General features: G+C 38.1%; 1 long non-coding RNA gene across 1 annotated transcript; it reads right to left on the bottom strand.

The window, feature by feature from the left end:
• Window positions 1-10,162: 10,162 nt before the first annotated feature.
• LOC129053473 (uncharacterized) lies at window positions 10,163-15,772 on the bottom strand. The gene is made up of 3 exons (XR_008518295.1): window positions 15,566-15,772; window positions 10,445-10,648; window positions 10,163-10,318 (listed from the first exon to the last, which is right to left on the bottom strand). It is a non-coding gene; the product is annotated as an uncharacterized LOC129053473 (long non-coding RNA).
• Window positions 15,773-16,160: the final 388 nt, after the last annotated feature.

Below are 16,160 nucleotides of genomic sequence, written 5' to 3'. Positions count from 1 at the left end.
AACAAGTTGGAAAACACTCTGCAGGATATTATCCAGGAGAACTTCCCCAATCTAGCAAGGCAGGCCAACATTCAGATTCAGGAAATACAGAGAACGCCACAAAGATACTCTTCGAGAAGAGCAACTCCAAGACACATAATTGTCAGATTCACCAAAGTTGAAATGAAGGAAAAAATGTTAAGGGCAGCCAGAGAGAAAGGACGGGTTACCATCAAAGGGAAGCCCATCAGACTAACAGCGGATCTCTCGGCAGAAACCCTACAAGCCAGAAGAGAGTGGGGGCCAATATTCAACATTCTTAAAGAAAAGAATTTTCAACCTAGAATTTCATATCCTGCCAAACTAAGCTTCATAAGTGAAGGAGAAATAAAATACTTTACAGACAAGCAAATGCTGAGAGATTTTGTCACCACCAGGCCTGCCCTAAAAGAGCTCTTGAAGGAAGCGCTAAACATGGAAAGGCACAACCGGTACCAGCCACTGCAAAATCATACCGAAATGTAAAGACCATTGAGACTAGGAAGAGACTGCATCAACTAACGAGCAAAACATCGAGCTAACATCATAATGACAGGATCAAATTCACACATAACAATATTAACTTTAAATGTAAATGGACTAAATGGTCCAATTAAAAGACACAGACTGGCAAATTGGATAAAGACTCAAGACCCATCAGTGTGCTGTATTCAGGAAACCCATCTCACGTGCAGAGACACACATAGGCTCAAAATAAAAGGATGGCGGAAGATCTACCAAGCAAATGGAAAACAAAAAAAGGCAGGGGTTGCAATCCTAGTCTCTGATAAAACAGACTTTAAACCAACAAAGATCAAAAGAGACAAAGAAGGCCATTACATAATGGTAAAGGGATTAATTCAACAAGAAGAGCTAACTATCCTAAATATATATGCACCCAATACAGGAGCACCCAGATTCATAAAGCAAGTCCTGAGTGACCTACAAAGAGACTTAGACTCCCACACATTAATAATGGGAGACTTTAACACCCCACTGTCAACATTAGACAGATCAACGAGACAGAAAGTCAACAAGGATACCCAGGAATTGAACTCAGCTCTGCACCAAGCAGACCTAATAGACATCTACAGAACTCTCCACCCCAAATCAACAGAATATACATTTTTTTCAGCACCACACCACACCTATTCCAAAATTGACCATATCCTTGGAAGTAAAGCTCTCCTCAATAAATGTAAAAGAACAGAAATTGTAACAAACTGTCTCTCAGATCACAGTGCAATCAAGCTAGAACTCAGGATTAAGAATCTCACTCAAAACCGCTCAACTACGTGGAAACTGAACAACCTGCTCCTGAATGACTACTGGGTACATAACGAAATGAAGGCAGAAATAAAGATGTTCTTTGAAACCAACGAGAACCAAGACACAACATACCAGAATCTCTGGGATGCATTCAAAGCAGTGTGTAGAGGGAAATTTATAGCACTAAATGCCCACAAGAGAAAGCAGGAAAGATCCAAAATTGACACCCTAACATCACAATTAAAAGAACTAGAAAAGCAAGAGCAAACACATTCAAAAGCTAGCAGAAGGCAAGAAATAACTAAAATCAGAGCAGAACTGAAGGAAATAGAGACACAAAAAACCCTTCAAAAAATAAATGAATCCAGGAGCTGGTTTTTTGAAAGGATCAACAAAATTGATAGACCGCTAGCAAGATTAATAAAGAAAAAAAGAGAGAAGAATCAAATAGATGCAATAAAAAATGATAAAGGGGATATCACCACCGATCCCACAGAAATACAAACTACCATCAGAGAATATTACAAACACCTCTATGCAAATAAACTAGAAAATCTAGAAGAAATGGATAAATTCCTCAACACATACACCCTCCCAAGACTAAACCAAGAAGAAGTTCAATCTCTGAATAGACCAATAACAGGAGCTGAAATTATGGCAATAATCAATAGCTTACCAACCAAAAAAAGTCCAGGACCAGATGGGTTCACAGCCGAATTCTATCAGAGGTACAAGGAGGAGCTGGTACCATTCCTTCTGAAACTATTCCAATCAATAGAAAAAGAGGGAATCCTCCCTAACTCATTTTATGAGGCCAGCATCATCCTGATACCAAAGCCTGGCAGAGACACAACAAAAAAAGAGAATTTTAGACCAATATCCTTGATGAACATTGATGCAAAAATCCTCAATAAAATACTGGCAAACAGAATCCAGCAGCACATCAAAAAGCTTGTCCACCATGATCAAGTGGGCTTCATCCCTGGGATGCAAGGCTGGTTCAATATACGCAAATCAATAAATGTAATCCAGCATATAAACAGAACCAAAGACAAAAACCACATGATTATCTCAATAGATGCAGAAAAGGCCTTTGACAAAATTCAACAACCCTTCATGCTAAAAACTCTCAATAAATTAGGAATTGATGGGACGTATCTCAAAATAATAAGAGCTATTTATGACAAACCCACAGCCAATATCATACTGAATGGGCAAAAACTGAAAGCATTCCCTTTGAAAACTGGCACAAGACAGGGATGCCCTCTCTCGCCACTTCTATTCAACATAGTGTTGGAAGTTCTGGCCAGGGCAATTAGGCAGGAGAAGGAAATCAAGGGTATTCAATTAGGAAAAGAGGAAGTCAAATTGTCCCTGTTTGCAGATGACATGATAGTATATCTAGAAAACCCCATTGTCTCAGCCCAAAATCTCCTTAAGCTGATAAGCAACTTCAGCAAAGTCTCAGGATACAAAATCAATGTGCAAAAATCACAAGCATTCTTATACATCAATAACAGACAAACAGAGAGCCAAATCATGAGTGAACTCCCATTCACAATTGCTTCAAAGAGAATAAAATACCTAGGAATCCAACTTACAAGGGATGTCAAAGACCTCTTCAAGGAGAACTACAAACCACTGCTTAAGGAAATAAAAGAGGATACAAACAAATGGAAGAACATTCCATGCTCATGGGTAGGAAGAATCAATATCATGAAAATGGCCATCCTTCCCAAGGTAATTTACAGATTCAATGCCATCCCCATCAAGCTACCAATGACTTTCTTCACAGAATTGGAAAAAACTACTTTAAAGTTCATATGGAACCAAAAAAGAGCCCGCATCGCCAAGTCAATCCTAAGCCAAAAGAACAAAGCTGGAGGCATCACGCTACCTGACTTCAAACTATACTACAAGGCTACAGTAACCAAAACAGCATGGTACTGGTACCAAAACAGAGATATAGATCAATGGAACAGAACAGAGCCGTCAGAAATAATGCCACATATCTACAACCATCTGATCTTTGACAAACCTGAGAAAAACAAGAAATGGGGAAAGGATTCCCTATTTAATAAATGGTGCTGGGAAAACTGGCTAGCCATATGTAGAAAGCTGAAACTGGATCCCTTCCTTACACCTTATACAAAAATCAATTCAAGATGGATTAAAGACTTAAATGTTAGACCTAAAACCATAAAAACCCTAGAAGAAAACCTAGGCAATACCATTCAGGACATAGGCATGGGCAAGGACTTCATGTCTAAAACACCAAAAGCAATGGCAACAAAAGCCAAAATTGACAAATGGGATCTAATTAAACTAAAGAGCTTCTGCACAGCAAAGGAAACTACCATCAGAGTGAACAGGCAACCTACAAAATGGGAGAAAATTTTCGCAACCTACTCATCTGACAAAGGGCTAATATCCAGAATCTACAATGAACTCCAACAAATTTACAAGAAAAAAACAAACAACCCCATCAAAAAGTGGGCGAAGGACATGAACAGACACTTCTCAAAAGAAGACATTTATGCAGCCAAAAGACACATGAAAAAATGCTCACCATCACTGGCCATCAGAGAAATGCAAATCAAAACCACAATGAGATACCATCTCACACCAGTTAGAATGGCGATCATTAAAAAGTCAGGAAACAACAGGTGCTGGAGAGGATGTGGAGAAATAGGAACACTTTTACACTGTTGGTGGGACTGTAAACTAGTTCAACCCTTGTGGAAGTCAGTGTGGCGATTCCTCAGGGATCTAGAACTAGAAATTCCATTTGACCCAGCCATCCCATTACTGGGTATATACCCAAAGGACTATAAATCATGCTGCTATAAAGACACATGCACACGTATGTTTATTGCGGCATTATTCACAATAGCAAAGACTTGGAACCAACCCAAATGTCCAACAATGATAGACTGGATTAAGAAAATGTGGCACATATACACCATGGAATACTATGCAGCCATAAGAAATGATGAGTTCATGTCCTTTGTAGGGACATGGATGAAATTGGAAATCATCATTCTCAGTAAACTATCGCAAGAACAAAAAACCAAACACCGCATATTCTCACTCATAGGTGGGAATTGAACAATGAGAACACATGGACACAGGAAGGGGAACATCACACTTCAGGGACTGTTGTGGGTTGGGGGGAGGGGGGAGGGATAACATTGGGAGATATACCTAATGCTAGATGACGAGTTGGTGGGTGCAGTGCACCAGCATGGCACATGTATACATATGTAACTTACTGCACATTGGGCACATGTACCATAAAACCTAAAGTATAATAATAATAATAATAATAATAATTACAATAAAAGAAAAAAAAAAAAAAAAAAAAACATTTTCAAATAGCTGGAAGAGAAGATATTGAACACCCCCAACACAAAGGATAAATGTTTCAGATGATGGATATGCTAATTAGGCTGATCTGATCACTACATCTTGTTTGTATGGAAACATCAAAATGTACATGTGTATAATTATGTATTGATTAAAAATAAAATTTTTAAAAAATTAAAAAAAAAAAAAAAAAAAAAAAAAAAAAAAAAAAGAAGCTGAACACCAAAGTCACCTAGTGTATGATTTTATTTATATAAATATTTAGAATAAGTAAATCCATAGAGGCAAAATGCAGATTACTGGTTGCTGGTGTCAGAAAGAGTACAGATTCGGTAGGAGCTCCTTAATAAGTGGGGTATTTCCTTTTGGAATGATGAAAATAATTTGGAACTAAGATGTGGTAGTTGCTCACAAATATGCATGTACTAAAGATCACTAAGGAATTCATTAGGAAACAATTAATTTCATATTAAGTGAAGGAATTTTACTTCATTAAAAGGACAAAATTTCTTCCTCAGCATTCTCAGCTTTCTTTCCACAGAGGGTTTATTGCATGGGGTTCTGGTCCCTCCACAGTCCAGAACTGCCTGGGGCTAGGCCAACCACACACTACACACATACTCCTGCCCCCGTGTCCAGCAGCTCCCCGACCTGTTACCAGTAGAGGTTATCTGAGTTACTGGCATCATATCTATCATGGTCTGCAGTAATTTAAATTCTTCCCTCCTCAGATGAAAGAATTTGGCAGAGGGGAATAAAGTAGTAAAGGCGACTGAGAAAAGTTTCACAGCAGATATGGATGTTTATTTAAAAACTTTTAGAGTCAGAAAAAATGGAGATTGCACTTGGAAGAGATCCAAGTGGTTGATTTGAATATATATCATATATATGTCTTGCAAATATTTTGTCCCATGTTGTTGGTTTTCTTTCCCCTATACTGACAGTGTCCTTTAATATACAAAAGTGCTTAGTTTTGATGAAGTTCAATTGAGCTATATTTTCTTATGTTTTGTGTTCATTCGGTGATAAAGCCATGAAATCATTTACATATCCACAACCAATAAGTGCATGAAAGGATGTTCAAAATCACTAGCCACTTAATACTTGAATACCTAAACCACAATGAGATTACCACTTTCTCCCCATTGGAATTTTTGATTGTTTTTAAGGAAAAGTTTGAGAGTATGTGGAGAAATTGGAACCCTTGTACATTGCTGGTGAGATTGTGAAATGGTGGTGATGGTTGCACAATTTGAACATAGTTAATGCTTCCAAATTACACACTCAAAAATGTTTGAATTGGTACATTTGTTTTTGTATGTTTTTCCACTTACAATAAAAGCTTCCTCTGAATCGTCCTAAAATAGTTGCATGTGTGATGAAAGAAGATGCTCCTCCCTATCATGAGTAGAAGCGTATTTATTTATTCATGCCAGTGTACACACTCATGACTCTTCGACACGCCCAGCATGATCTCATCAAGCAGAATGAGTCCCCTCTCATCTGGCCCATTTGCACTTCTTTCCATCATTGCACACTCCTTATCAACTTACTACCTGCCCACTAAAACAACTGTAAAACCTTCCACTGCATCAGAATCAAATTTGAAGACTGAGATTCATTTAGTTCACTAACTGTTGTTTCTTTTTGCATTTAGAGATCACAGGTAAAATGTTTGATTACTTCAGCATAACACATTTTAAATGATAAAAGCCAGAAAGTGTGCCAGATGAAATTAATCCCATGAATTTGTAATGACTTGCTATTTGGATTTACTTAATACTGTTACTGAGTTTTCTGTCTTGAGAATACCAAAATAGTAATGCATTGTACAAAGCATTCTAAAATAACTGCCTAAAAGGGTAACTGAATCCTTTTTTTCCCTTTTTTTTGGGGGGGATGGAGTCTTCCTCTGTTCCCATAGCTGGAGTGCAATGATGTGATCTCAGCTCTGGTAACCTCAGCTTTCTGGATTCATGCGATTCTCCTCTCAGCTTCCTGAGGATCTGGGATTACAGACCCAGCTGCCACTGATGGCTAACATTTGTATTTTTGGTAGAGAGCTTTTTTCACCATGTTGACCAGGATGATCTCAAACACCTGACCTAAGGACATCCACCTGGCTCTACCTCCCAAAGTGCTGGGATTACAGGGGTGAGCCACCATGCCTGGCCATGTCAATTCTTTTATTTCTTTATGGAGACAACTGTAAGTTGAAAACCATCTTTCTTAATACTTGCCAGTGCCTCAAGGTTATTAGGATAAAAATAAAATTTCTAAGCAAAGGATACCTGTTGGCATCCAGAATTTTAATAAAAGTTGAGAAATAAAATATCCAGCTTCTGGCTCTTTCCTGGTGAGCATGCACAATGGCTGAGGAATCTTTGGAACCCAGAGGAAGGGTAGAGCTGGGGTAGGTGGGGATGATCTTTGGAGCCACAGCCACTCTGGCAGCCACTCTTGCTCCTCACAAAATGGCTGGAGCCTCAGCCTTCAGAGGAAGTAACAGGGGCTCAGCAAGCAGTATTTTGTGTGCCAAATTTTCCATATTCATATCTTTTTTGGTGCGGTGTCTACTCAGGTCTCTATCATTAAATTGGTCATCTTATTTCTTTGTACATTTTGCATAAAACTCACTTTTCAGATGTGTTTCCTAAATTTTTCTCAGCCTGCACCTTGTTTTTTTTTTTTGTTCTCTTAACCAGAACATATTTTTTGTTTGTTTTGTCTTGTTTCTTCTTTTTTGTTTTCTGCTTTTTTTTTGAGATGGAGTCACACCCCGTCACCCAGTCTGGGGTGCAAAGGTGTGATTTCAGCCCACTGCAACCTTTGTCTACTAGGTTGAAGGGATTCTCCTGCCTCAGTTTCCTGAGTAGCTTCGATTACATGTGCCTGCCAACAAGCCCACTTATTTTTTTTTTTTTTGTATTTTTTATACAGACATTGTGGCAGTCAGTTACTGTGGGATGAAATGAGGGGAATGAATGCAGAAATGAAGACAAAGACAAAAAATATTTGTTTTAAAAGAGGGGTCAGGGTGCTCATTGCTTCTAGTCAGCAAAGTCACTGAGCTTCTACAGGCCTTCATATTTATTAGGCAGAATGAACAGGGAGGAAATGTAATTGTTGGTCAGCTGCTTGATTTATCACAGGCTCACATAACTGCTTTCTTTATACTACAGACTTCAGATGTTCCTATATATAACCACAAGAAATACTGTGCCTTGGGCATGACTGCCCTCAGTACTCCTTCTGGAACCAGACATCGTGGGTCAGGTTATCAACATGCTGCTTTCATGAGAACAGTTTGCTCTCTGCTCATAGACCCTCCAGTCATTACTGAGTTGGTCACAACCCTCACTCTTTTGGCCTCCAACATCTCCATTTTGTTTTTTCAATAATTGAGTAAAGGTGATTGCAGGCTGTGCAGCTCTCAATTGCTGTTTGGTGGTCCAGCTGCTTTTGCAGACAATAAGCATAAAACAGAGACATAATAACATTACCTGATAATCACAGAAAAGACATTGAGGTGAGGTTTGGAGGAGGTCCAAAGATTAAGGCTCTCTAAACCTTGCTGGAATTCTGCCTGTGTTTTCAGTCATGGCCCAAATACTTGATTATGCTTATTCAAGTTAAGAATTTTACTTTGTAAATCATTAATATCAAAAGTAACATTGGATGTGAAAGCCCCCTGTAAATGGGCCTTTACAAGTTTCCATGGATATTTTTTGTTTTATTCCAAATTGGATACACAAATATAAGTATGCTTAAAATGACAATGCAATTGCTTCTGCAACTACAAGTTTGTTCTTGTTTTCCTAGCCACAGAACTGCGGTCTTTAACATTGCTGCTTCCGTGTATATCTCAGTGTTGTTTATGTTTAAGCATCCATGCCTGTTTGGCTGTACACATCCAATTTTCCACATATTGAGCTGCTTGAATGGAGCTGTGAATTGCTACCAAGGACACCACAACAGAAGTTATTAGCATTCCTAAGGAGATTTTCACAAAAATTTTCATGCCTAAGGCTCTACAAACACAATGAGTAAGCTGAGTAAGAAAAAGTTTTAAAAAATGGAAACCAGAGGTGGCCACACAAGGCTCAGACAGATTTACAAGAATCCATAATCTGGAATTGTGACCTAGAATTACTAGTGTGGATATGTTGTATGTTTGTGCTGTGCTATGATTAAGGGAATAATACAGTTGACAGGAATCGCAAGTCAATTGTGCATCACTTACCTGGATTTGCTCCTTTTTGCTGCTAGAAAAACATAAGTTTAAAAACACAAATTGTAAATTAAGTGGTAATATTTTCTACAGAGGTAACATTAAAACTGTATTCAGCACAATTACTATAATTAGATAGTGTTCCAACACAAATGCTGCCATTCATTTAGTGGAGTGCTGCATTCCCTATCGACTCCTGAATTGGACATCTCTTTCCTTGATAATACCATTGAGGCAAAAGTGGGCTAAAGCCTGTTCCATGCTAAGCGAACCTTGTTGCAGATTGGAATTGAATTCGAGCTCAGTGTAGTGAAGAGATGCTGACCAGTGTCAGTGAAGATTATGCCACTAGGTTGGATTCTCCTCTCTCCCATCTAAATGATGACAGGGACCCAGAAAATAATGTCTACCAATAGCATGAACTGTTGTCTAGCTAGGGGGGCAAGACACTGGGTCCAAGGAGGGTGGTAAGAATTCTCCAAGAGAGCCCATTCTGTATAATTAATACAATTTGGGGGATGCGGCTGGGAGTGATTAGTAGCTACACCAGTAATGTTAACAGAGCTAAGGCCTAATAGGTACATGATTTTTCCATGGTAACTCAACCATACTTGGAATTAATTTGTAGGCCACTGCAGTTGAGTGATGTACCTGGGTGATGCATACAGGAAGTCCCTCCAATGGTGCAGCATAATTGATAATCATTGCTCTGAGGGTCTAATTACTCTTTGTCAGGGGGTGTTAGGGGTCCTGGTTCCCATCCTCCATGATCATGATAGATGTCAGGGGGAATTTCACTCCAAATGACACTCCATAATACTGGGGTATTGGAAACATATGCCCTGTATGTTTTTGTCTCTGCACAAGGAAAACCTACTGCACAGGATGTTACAGGTAACATGGCCATAAACTTGAAGTCAGGGGTGTTTCCCTGACCCTGATGCTCTAGCAGTTTCAAGAGACTCATGGCTTGTAATGGAGAAGCCAGATCCATAGTTGGGATCCATGGTTCTTTCCAGTCTCCATTTACATGGTCGCAAACACATTGAGGGCACCCACACAGTTTATCCGTCTCTTGTGAAAACACAAACATACCCTCATCCCTACATCAGTGAAGTTACTGAGCCTTTTCATCGTTCTTAGGGGGATTTTCATAATATATTTGTGTATACTTTCCTTTTTCCCTATAACATTTACCAGTGTCATTCTGCTGTAGTCTTACTATCTGTGCCAGGAGTCAAAAAATTTAACTAAATAAGTGAAAAATAAAATTAAAGTAAAAGTAAATGTATTTTGTTTGAGGTGGTAACTGGTCTCCTGTTTCCCCTTTCTGTTTTTTTTCAGCACGCATTGTAATGTTCAATTTGTCCATTCTATAATTCCTTGTCCTTGGGCGTTGTAAGGAATTCCTGTTTTATGAATGCTTGACCACATCTGTAAAAAATTTTAAAAAACATAAATAACATAAGCGTGTCCATTGTCAGTTTGTAATTCTTTAGGAACTCACTATATGAGCAAATGATGACAGACAATGTCAATGTACATAACAAGCTGTCTGACCTGGTTTGCATGTAGCATGTCGCATATGAGAGTAAATGTCTGTAGTCACATGATCAAAGGAGAGCTTGCCAATGGCAGCTTTGTGAGTAACATCCATCTGCCAGATTTCATTTGAAGCTAAATCTCATAGGTTACAGCCTTCTATGGGCGTGACTCCAGTGACGTGCTGGCAAGTAGGACAGGCTTGTATAGGCTGCAGCCTGGCTGTTAGGCAAATGAAGCATACGAGTCAAGACAGAGTTTTGATGCAGTAATACAGGAGAAGTTTGAGCTTGTTGAAATGCAGAACAAATCAACTTATTGGCTCTATTATTACCTAGAAATAGTGGTGTAGGTAGTTGTGTGAGAGAGGAAATATGAGAAATATAAAAAGCAGCACAAGAGCAAACAGCCTGTTGAAGTATTAGAAACAAGTTAAACAGCTTCAGTTCTAGGGTGCTTTTAATAGTGGCAGTCCGAATGTGACTGGCTACATTTACAACATAGGCTGAATCACAGAGAATGTTAATAAGAGATAAAGCAGTGAGCTCTAAAACCTGAATAACTGCCATTAGTTCTGAGCATTGAGCTGAAACTCTGGGTTTTTTTATTGTATGAGTATGCTTACACCATAAGTAGCTTTGCGACCTTTGGAAGAGCCATCAGTAAAATAGGTCTGGCTGTCTGAAATGGGCTTGCGAGGAGTAATCACAGGGAAGATGAAAGGTTGAACTTGTAAAATGGCAAAATTTTGTCTGAGGGATAATCCTTATGTATTATTCCTACATAATCTGAAAGAGCAATTTGCCACACAGTCAACATTTCCCATGCTGCAACCTGTTGTTGGGAATCCAACATTTTTCCTCACACTTTTAGACTGGCTCTAAAAGGAGAAAAGTAATTCTGTCTGGATCATATCTCTTAAGTGAGTTTGATCTATCCCTACCCCTTGTTATAAATTGAGTAGTTAAAGAAAGATAAACTTGCAGAGATTTTACTCTCTGATTGAATTTCTCATATTTTTCTATGATCTGGCCTAAAAGTCCTGTTGGAGACTGGGGGCTAGAAGGAATAAAGAGAACCAAAATGTTTCATGGCTGTAGCTGGGAGGCCTGTGTTTGCTGAAGAATCTGCACTACAGGCTGTAACTCAGCTTCTGCCTCCTTAGTAAGTTGCTGGAACAACTGGTTTGTCTCCTAAGCCCATTGCTCCTAATGAAGAATTTCCTTGGAGGGTCTGAGTGTTTGAGTTGATGAGTAACAATACCTAGGGTTGGGCACAGCCAATTTATATCTCCTAATAGTTGTTGGAAATCATGGAAAGCTTGTAATCTGTCCCTACGGAGGACGACTTTCTGAGGTTGAACATTTTTTCAGTAACAGTAGTGCCTAAGTATTGGTATGAAGTGGTTGTTTCTACCTTTTCTTGAACTGTTTTGAGATTTCCTCCTGTTTTGCTTCTCTCAACATTTGGTGTAATAACTCTTCCATTGGAGCAGCTAAAAGAATTTCATCCATATAATGAATGATGTGGGCCGCAGGAAATATTTTCTGAGGCTCCTTTAAGGACAGTCCTACAAAATGCTGAAATAGCATAGGACTGGTGAGGATGCTTTGGTGCAAAACTTTGCTTATCCTTCCCATGTAAGGGTATAATAAGGAAATAATCTTTAAAATCTAGTACTATGAATGGTGAATCACTTGGGATGGCTGCGAGGAATGGCAGACCCTGCTCTAATGCACCCATTGATTTAATCTGCACATGAATAGCTCTCAAATCATGTATCAATTTGCTGGCAAAGTGGTCTGTTTTTACATACTAAAATTTTGCTGAAACTTTACACTTGTGTTAACGCTACTTAATCTTTAATATTGTCTGTGTGTATGTACACACACATATATATACACATACACATGTATGATATGTGTATATATACATACATTTATAAACACATACCAGGGTGTACAGGTATATGTACATAAACTCTGGATATTATATATGTGTGTATAAAATAGATATATATACAAAAATTCGTATGTGTGCATATGTGTATATACACACACATAAGTGTGTATATACACACACACATAAGTGTGTGTATGTGTGTATATATACTCACACACATAAGTGTGTGTATGTATATATATACACACACATAAGTGTGTGTATGTGTATATATACACATATACATATATATTCATATTTATCTATGTGTATATACACATAAGTGTATATACACATGTACACACATGTATATGTGTGTATACATACACATACATGTATATGCAAATGGGTTTATATATGTATATATGTTTGTGTGTGTGTATATATACATATACACTTACAGGCACATATGTATCTGTGCATATATATGTATGTAATACATATATATGTAATACCCAGAGTTTATGTATGTATAACTATACACTCTGGTATATAATTATATAGATTGTATGTCTATATGTATGTATATACATATATATATATACACACATATGTCTGTGTATATATATTACACATGTGTATATATACACACATAAACACACGTGTATATAAGCGTGTGTGTATTTATAAGTATATGTGTATGCTCTCTCTATATATGTGTGTATATATTTTGGAAAGCCTCTCTCTATCTGGGTTATCACAATACTATTCTAGGTCCCAATCTATCGGTTTAAAGTCTTGTAATATAAAGAGAATCAGGAATTTAGAGGCAACCTGTTTTTTGATCATTTTCTTTATGGGTAGCAGTTTAATGGAGGGTAGTTGGGAGAATTGAGGAAACTGAGGATGATAAACTGACTAGAGAAGTCTCTGGATAGGGGACAGAAGAAAAGCGGGAACATCTGGAAGTTTCTTTTGAGGGTTTCCTGGGGGTTTGTTTCTCTGATTGCTGAGAATTGTTCACTATAGACAAGTCTGATGTGCTAAGAAGGCATGATCAACATTACAGTGTTTAGAAATATCTGGGTTTTTTGCAGAACAAAGAAATCTGGCATATATGGTACCACAGACAAATTGCCTTCTCAATTGCAGAAAATGTCTAGATGTTGGATGGTATTGAGAGAGAAAACTTAAGTAGATAGGCTGGATTCTTGCTAAAACTACTTTAAGCAAAGAGACAGACTGAAATATCAGGCTGCATGCAAATTAAAAAAAAAAAAAAAAACCTGCACAAACCTGCAGTCCACTCATATAAAGAACAAAGCTTTATAAATAAACTCTTTTGTATTTTTTTGGCCTAAAATATGCCTACAGATAATGTGATAAAAGAAGAATATTCTGCATAAAAACACTTCTCTTCCAGAAAATAGTCTCTATTTAGTTTACCCAGTGGTCTTCAGTGTGTTCTAATGAACACTTTTGCAGTCACGTGGATGTACCACTATATATATCTGTCTGCTATTTTGAGGTATCATTAGACTTTTTTTTTCTTCACTGTAGTGAAGTCAGATTGAAAACTTAAGAGGGAAAAAAGTGACTGTTGGCAGCACAGATAGGAGAGAGATGTATTTCTCTCTCTAAGGCAGGTTCTGCTGATTTTATGAATTAAGAAAAGAGTGTGCTTACTAGTCTTGAAAAACTACTAGTTGGCTCGAGTCAGAACCTTGACCCAGGACTGAAATTTAGCTGAAGTAAAAATTTATAGTGGCTCAGCTCACAGTGGAAAGCATATCTAGAAAAAAGAAAACGAAGAAGAAAAGTGCTCTTTGAAGCACATAGAAGCCCCTTGTGTAAAAGGAATAGAGACTGTTTTCTTGAAGTATGTGCGTTATCTAAGAAGAAAAGTACTTTTATGTAGAACATTCTTCTTTTGTCAGATTATCTGTTGGCATAATTTAGGTAACAAAAAAATGCAAAAATATTTGTTTCTTAGGCTTTGTTCCTTTACATGAGTAGACTGAAGGTTTCTGCAGGTTTTTTAAAAATCTGCCTGCAGACTGGTATTTTAGCCTGTTTCTTTGTTCAAAGTAGTTTTAGCAAGAATCCATCCTATCTTCCTAATGTTTCTCTCTCAATGTTATCCAACACCTAGATATTTTCTGTAAGTGGGAAGGCAAATTGCCTGAGGTACTTTCTTTGTCCTGCAAACAACCTAGATATTTGTAAGCACTGTAATATTGACCATGCCTTCTTAGCATATCAGACATGTCTATAGTGAACAATTCTCAAAAGTCAGAGAAACAAACTCCCAGGAAACCGTCAGAAGAATCTTCCAGATGTTCCAGCTTTTCTTGTGTCCCCTATCCAGAGACTCCTCTAGTCACTTTATCATCCTTATCTTCTTCAATTCTCCCAAGCAACCCTCCATTAAACCGTTACCCCTAAAGAAAATGCCTAATAAACGTGGTGTATCTAAATTCCTGGTTCTCTTTTTATTATAAGGCTTTAAACAGATAGATTGGGACCTAGAAAAGCATACTGATAACCCAGATGCATACAGACAGGCTTTCCAAAATGTTATCCAAGTGTTTGGTCCTACGTGGCAACATGTTATGTCATTCCTAAGCCAAATCTTAAGTACTGCTGAGCAACAGGAAGCCACACAGGCAACAGAGAGTTTCAGAGACTAATAGCATGTTTAATATAGGCAGGCAAAGAACAAAACCAGTGCAAAAAAAAAATATGGGAAAGGAGACAGAAGCCCCATTTCCAATAAGAAGGGAGATGGTGCCCATTAAAAACCATAACTAAATACCTGCTGATTTTATGGATGAGTGGAAACAAAAAGACTTTCTAATGTGAATGTTAAAAAGCTTCCAAGGACCTGGAATCAAACCTCTTAATTGATCCATACTGGTTATATTGAAATAAAAATCACATATAAATATTTCAAACTTTATGAAAAGGCTGAGAGAGGATTCTGTGGATTTTGTGAAACAATCATCTCTATCTCCTGATTTAAACAAAATACAGGTAATCTTAATAGGCAAGTTTATTACTCAAACGTTAACTCAGAAGATAACTACAAAAGCAGACTATGGTAAAAGATACCACTGTAGAAAAATTGTGGGTGGCATTCTTGGACCTTTAAAGCAGGGCCCACAATGAGGCATGGGAAAGGAGGAAAAAGCAAGAGATAAACAAAGGCATTAGTGATTGAATTACAGGTCTGCAAAATCCAGGACTTTTGAGCTGTACCTTCTAACTGCTGAAAGTTTGGCAAGCCAGGACTCTTCAGGAAGAACTGCAGAGAAAACAAAACGATGCCACTTCAACCCAGTCCAGCCAGTGTTGGTGACCACTGGAAGGTGGAAGGCCTACAGAGACATAGTTTTTATTCCATGGTCAGATTTTAGATGACCAGGTAAGACTTATGCATCCCAGGGCTCAATTCAGGCTTGAATTGTAGTCTCACCAATGCACCACAAGTAGCAAAGTCTCACTGTGTGACATCACAAAGAGTTATTTATCTCGGGTCCAAAAACTCGACGAAGGTGCACATAAAGTGTCATTAGAACCGAAGTTTAAGAAGGAAATTAAAATAGCTCTCCACAGTGGAAACCCAAATTTTTTGTCCAGTGTGACGCTGGTGTTTGGTGTCCTCATGTACTGGGAAATGGAAGAATGTGATGACTGATCTCGGAAAAAGCCTTATTCAGCTTGGCTTTGGAATTTTGCTTGGGACCAAACAAGTGTTGATGTGAAAGCCTGGCCGACGACCTCCACCCATGACTAATCAGAGGCTGATGTGATTATTTATACTAGTTCAGGTTATATTCCAAAGCGTGTCCAG

The sequence above is a fragment of the Pongo abelii genome, chromosome Y, assembly GCF_028885655.2.
Source record: "Pongo abelii isolate AG06213 chromosome Y, NHGRI_mPonAbe1-v2.0_pri, whole genome shotgun sequence".
Taxonomy (NCBI): Eukaryota; Metazoa; Chordata; class Mammalia; order Primates; family Hominidae; genus Pongo; species Pongo abelii.
Note: the sequence above shows the minus strand (reverse complement) of the source record. Positions and strands in the feature narration are given on the sequence as shown.